The sequence below is a fragment of the Parasteatoda tepidariorum genome, chromosome X2, assembly GCF_043381705.1.
Source record: "Parasteatoda tepidariorum isolate YZ-2023 chromosome X2, CAS_Ptep_4.0, whole genome shotgun sequence".
Classification (NCBI taxonomy): Eukaryota; Metazoa; Arthropoda; class Arachnida; order Araneae; family Theridiidae; genus Parasteatoda; species Parasteatoda tepidariorum.
In genome coordinates, this window is record NC_092215.1 from 46,937,058 (window position 1) to 46,942,990 (window position 5,933).

Genomic DNA, 5,933 nt, shown 5'->3' on the forward strand with positions numbered 1-5,933 from the left:
TATTAATTAGCTACAAAGACACAACAGTGTAGGCTTAGCAATAAGAGAGAACAATCGAAATATTTCTCGTCGCTGTTTAGGGTAACGTTACTTGTGAATCGTTACAACAGGTTATGCACAGTATATTTTATTGTTTGTAATTTATTCAAATATAACTATTCTTACATCTTGCTTAAATGTATATGTTTCAACGTTGCAGTATGCAAGCTGATTAGTTGAGTAAAATGTTCATAATTTCTCTTATAAATAAATCATTGAAAATTGAAATATCTTTAAAATAGCAATTTTACTTTAAAATTCTACTACAGCTGTATTCGCGATCGCAACACTCGAATACGCCATCTGGGGAGAGATCGGTTTCATGCCTTTAGCCCTTCTCCCTTCCCTCTCCTCCTCTTTTCAGTTGTATAGGAATGTACTACGATATTTTCCCTTTTCTTAATATTTTTCCTTTTTATTTAATAAGAATATTTTTTAAAATTTCCATAATAGTTTTCTTTAGAACTATGTTTAATGTAGTTTTCAGTTCCATATAGTTTTTCAAGTTAAGAGATTTCAATCTACATGAAAATCAAGAGAGAAACTAACGTACTTCCTTCCTCTATGACTTTCCACACGCTAATGGGGAAAGCATGTGAAGTGTTGCCATAGGAAAAGAGTTCTGCTCTACGCCACCTGCAGCCCATTTCGATCGCCAATGCTTATTGTTTGCTCGGATATCTGTTGCTAAGTTTATATTGTTGTTTATGAGTCAAAATATGTATAATAACACTGCATATTAAATCTATTTTTTTTTTAATTCTGATTAACGTGCATTTTTTTTCCATACATATATGTGTATATATATATATATATATATATATATTTACAGAGCTTATCCACTGTTCCTTGATATTGCTGAGATGACCTAGGCTGTATTTTCATAAAGTCTGACAAAAAGTTTAAAATATATAGACTAGGTTTATTGAGTTTAAAGATTTGTAAGAAAAGAAAGAAAGAAAATATAATTATCAAACTTACAAGTACCATAATGATGCCAAATGTATAGAAAAATACAAAGTGTTAAAATTGCATATTAAGATTGAAATTATATCTTTGAATTTCTGTAAATGTTGTTAATGGTAGTACTGACTTCAGTGTACTTTATTTTGTGGCTGTGGTACCTGTTGTGCTTTTTAGCTATGAAGATTGAATAGAAATTGCAGAAGAGTACTACTATTTATCTGAAAAAGAAAATTAACTTCATCCAGTTAATTTAAATCATAAAAAAAATAATTTCTGATATTTTAATAGTTTAAAACCTGCCACTATTATTGTAAATATGACTTACTTACTAATTCATTTTCTTTTTCTTTTAGGTTCCAATAATTACAAGTTTCAACAGGTAGACGGAAACAGTATTTAAAATAATTTTGTTAATTTGTAAAAAAATTAAATTTTAGTTTTAAATAAAAGTATTTGAATTTCAGCTGGCTTATTATTTAAATTTGTAGTTTTATAGCTTAAGAAATTCAAGCATATTAGACAACTGTTTTCTAAAAATATGAGTTCCCATAAATAGTTTTTACTAATTGTAGAATTTGGATAAGCTTTATTTTAAGATGATTTAATTCAATCTATTAAAATTACAGAAGAATTATGCATTTAAAACCTTCTTTTATAACTTAACAAAAGAAGCAATTACTGCCGAAGGTTTAATATTAAAAACTTCAGATTGATAAATGAAGATCTCTACTAGTGAAAAAATGTAATGACATACAATATTCTTCATATAATATAGGTAATATCTTTATATATATATTATATTTTTTATATAGTGAGGTTAAAATTAATCAACTAGGTGAACAACTCACATTCGTAAGTACTGAAAAAACAGCTTTAGGTTGAGCTACATAAGCCTGAAGTGTAAAATGTCGCATCTTTGGTTGATAAATTAATACTTCTAAAAATACAAAAATATATACTTCAGGTTACGAAATAATAACTTAAGGTAGAACATGGAACACATGACGTTAATAAAAAAATATCCTTTCCAAGTGTTGAAAATACACTTCAGGTTGATTTATAACAACCAGAAGTGTAAAACGACGCCCCACAGGTTGATAAATATATACCTCTACAAACATAAAATTATATACCTGAGGTTGAAAAATAATTACCTGAGGTAGAACAAAATACACCCAAGGTTGATATATAACAACCAGAAGTGTAAAATGACGCACCATTGGTAGATAAATATATACCTCTACAAGCATAAAATTATATACCTGAGGTTGAACAAAATACACCTGAGGTTGATTTATAATAACCTGAAGTGTAAAATGACACACCTTAGGTTGTTGAAGAAATACTTCCACAAGTGTAAAAAAATTTACTTCAGGCTGATAGGTAATAACCTAAGGTTGAAAATAAAACACTTTAAAGTAGTAAATATCTACCTCTCCACAGATATAAAATTAAACACCTCAGGTTGAAACGTACATACCTCTGGAGGTGTATTTAAGGTATATTTGAGGTATTCATTTGCACCCTTTTCAACCTTAACGACGTATTTAAATAACAACCTCCTTTATACCTTTGAAATATAACCTCATTTATACCTCGATTTTTTCATAAGGGTAGTTCATGATTTCATCATCATCATATCTGGCTAGACAGCCCAGGGTGGGCCAGTGCCTTCCTTTGAATTCGAATCCACTTCTCTCTACTTGTGACACTTGTTCGCCAGTTTTTCTTCTTTAGAGTAAGGAAATCAGTCTCAACTAAATCCAGCCATCTCAGCCTGGGTCTACCTCTTTTCCTGTTCGTTAGGGGTTTGTGTAATTGGATTTTCTTTAAATTTGAGTCATCATTCCTTCTGAAAATGTGAACTGCCCAGTTCATTCGATTTATTTTTATGAACTTCACAATATCTGGCTCTCTGTAGATTTTATACAGTTCAGTATTATATCGTCTTCTCCAGGAATTATTTATTTTTATCCCACCAAGGATGGCCCTCAAAACTTTTCTCTCAAAAATGGCAATTTTATTTTCACCAGCTTCAGTTAGGTTCCAGGTCTCAGAGCCATAAGTAAGTATTGGCCTAATTAATGTTTTATAGAGTAAAAGTTTTGTATTTTTTGATAAAAGAGAGGATTTGAAAAAACGTTTTAAACCATAAAAAGCTTTATTTGAACAAATTAGACGACTCCGAATCTCATTGTCTATGTTATTGTCGGCAGTAGCTATTGAACCAAGGTAAGTAAAATTCTGAACAGTCTGAAACCTGAGGGAACCAATCTCCAGATAGGATTCCCTAGAATTTAATTTAGCAAATACATGCATGTATTTGATCTTTAGTCCCATATCCCTAGCAGCAAGCTCCAAAGAAAGGAAAGCCTCTTTTAATGCAGGAACAGTTCTTGCAATGATGTCTAAATCATCCGCATACGCCAATATTTGAATAGATTTTGAAGATATGTTGCCTCTGATATTGATTTCAGCATCTCTTATAACTTTCTCTAGAGCAATATTAAAAAGAAGACAGGATAAGGTGTCTCCCTGTCTGACTCCATTATTTACTTTAATTTCCTCAGATAAAGATCCCAAAAGTTTGAAGTTCATGATTTCATCATGAGTTTTTATTCAAATTTCATATACTTTTAAAATTGATAAGGTTATTTTATTAAATTAAACTGAAACATCAAACTGTATAAAACGAAAACAACTTCATTTTCATTTAATGAATGGAACTTTTATGCGTCATTCAGTTTTAAGAAAACGTGAAGTATATCTTTTACATAATATTAAAGAAGTAAATACAAGCGATAAAATATAAAATTTGAAAGAAATCGTTGGAATAGTTCCCGAGAAGGTAAATTTTCAATGTACGACTTTTTTTCGACTCCTCCGGCAGTTTGCCTTCTTTAGGTATACAATGGCGGCTATGGACTAAGAGGATACTCATACCTAGTAATTATTTCTTTTCCTTGAGCGTTAGACATTTGTCATGTTTTTTTTAATCAGCTTACCTGGAGTAGTATTTACGACCATTGTCTGACTTTATTTATTTTTATATTTAGTTTACAACTGTTTTATTCAGTTACAAATGATGCTTATGACTTTTTTTAAGATAACTTCGTAGTTCTAGTCTACTTCTGCTACTTAGTCTACTTAACTGTTCTAGTTTTATCCAGTACATTTAATAATTCTAAAAATATATTTTGAAAGCAGTAATTACGGGACAAGACGTATCAAAATGTTTAAATTTTTTGTATCTATGCATTGAAGGTTCGTGTTCGAAAAAGATTTTGATTTAGATGCGTATATATTTTATGTCATATTTTTGCTATATTTTAACAAAAAGACATTCTTATCAAACTATGTGTCTTTTGGCATTTGTATAAATAAATGTCACGGCTTCCTTCTCACCCACCCAAGAATTTTATACGAAATTGTTTTGAGATCATTTCGCAAATCTCAGTGGTGTATGGATCACTGTAAAAACGGCAAAAAAAATCAAGATATTGAAGTTGATTAATTTTTTATTTTTTGCTGAAAAGTTTAAAATTTGTAAACTGGAAATTCTCAATTGAAAAATCATTTAAAATCAGCTGATAATCTTAGCTAACAAAGGTTATATTTTACATTTTCAATATGTGAAATGTGCAAAAAATGGGTATAAATGTACGAATTTATTTCAGCGAATTCTGCTGATTATTTTAATTAGGAGAAAATTTTTATAAAGAATTTATTTTAACTGTAAAAAAGAAAATTGCTATAATTGGTTCTCTCTCTCTCTCAAACGAAGCAGTAGGTCGAGTAAATCTCAGAAAAAATTTATAAATCTCACTCTATTAATTTATGGAAATATTGCTATGGTTTCCTTTATCTAATTATCGAATAAATTCTTTTCAAAAGTAGACCATATAGCCATGTTATTTTCCAAGAAAAGGTGAAAAAATACGAATTTTTATTAACCTTTCTGGAATATATAAATGTAATTAATCGGAAATGCTCCAAATTTTTAACTAAGATTTCAAACTGATTTCAATTTCTTTTAAGCCTGGATTCTTTGTATTTTCCCAGACAAAAGCGTATGTGGCTAAAAAAATTATTATTTTTCCAAAAAACGTAAAAATAAATAACTACATAATATACATACTTACACACACACACACTATATATATATATATATATATATATGTGTGTGTGTGTGTGGGAGTTAGTGCAGCATTAGATGAAATAACGACGATAATTTAGCAAACATAACAATTTAATAGAAATAAAAAGGATAGAAGGATATAGCAGTTAACATTATTGACATGTCTCGTGAGAGTTGCCTTCTCGCAGTGGTCTCCGGAATGCATGTGACTAAGAATTAGATTGTTCTATGGTAGAAAGTAAGAGTTAATTATAAATTCGGGAGTTTCCCTTCGGGACTGGCTGGCGCCTCTCAATGTCAAGAAGGATGATGCAACTATCTTAAAGTATTACGTGATGACTAGAGCCCGGAAGTTCAGGCAAAATGCCATAAATGCCCTTTTCTGCCTTTTTTAAACGTTTTCTTCTGAAAATGCCTTTTTCTTTCCTTTTGTTCATAAATGCCTATTTCTGTCTAATTTAAAATTTTTCTGCAAAGCTTTTTGTGCTTTTGACCGAGCATAAACGCAAAATGAAGAAATTTTGAAGTACAGAAATGGTTGACTGTCATCCGACGTATTGTAATGCATTTATAGAGATTAGGACTTTATTCCTTTTGTCTTATTAATATTTTCTCTCCGTCTCTTCGTGGCGTCACCTTCGTCGTGGCGTCACCTTCGCCCGATGCGCTTTGCAAGGAGAGAGAGAAAGGGAGTGAAAAGATTGGAGTTATTTTTACTTACAGTCAATAGAATTTATTCTTACTTACGGCCCATATAGCCTACACCATCGAATAACTCGTATGCTCTCTT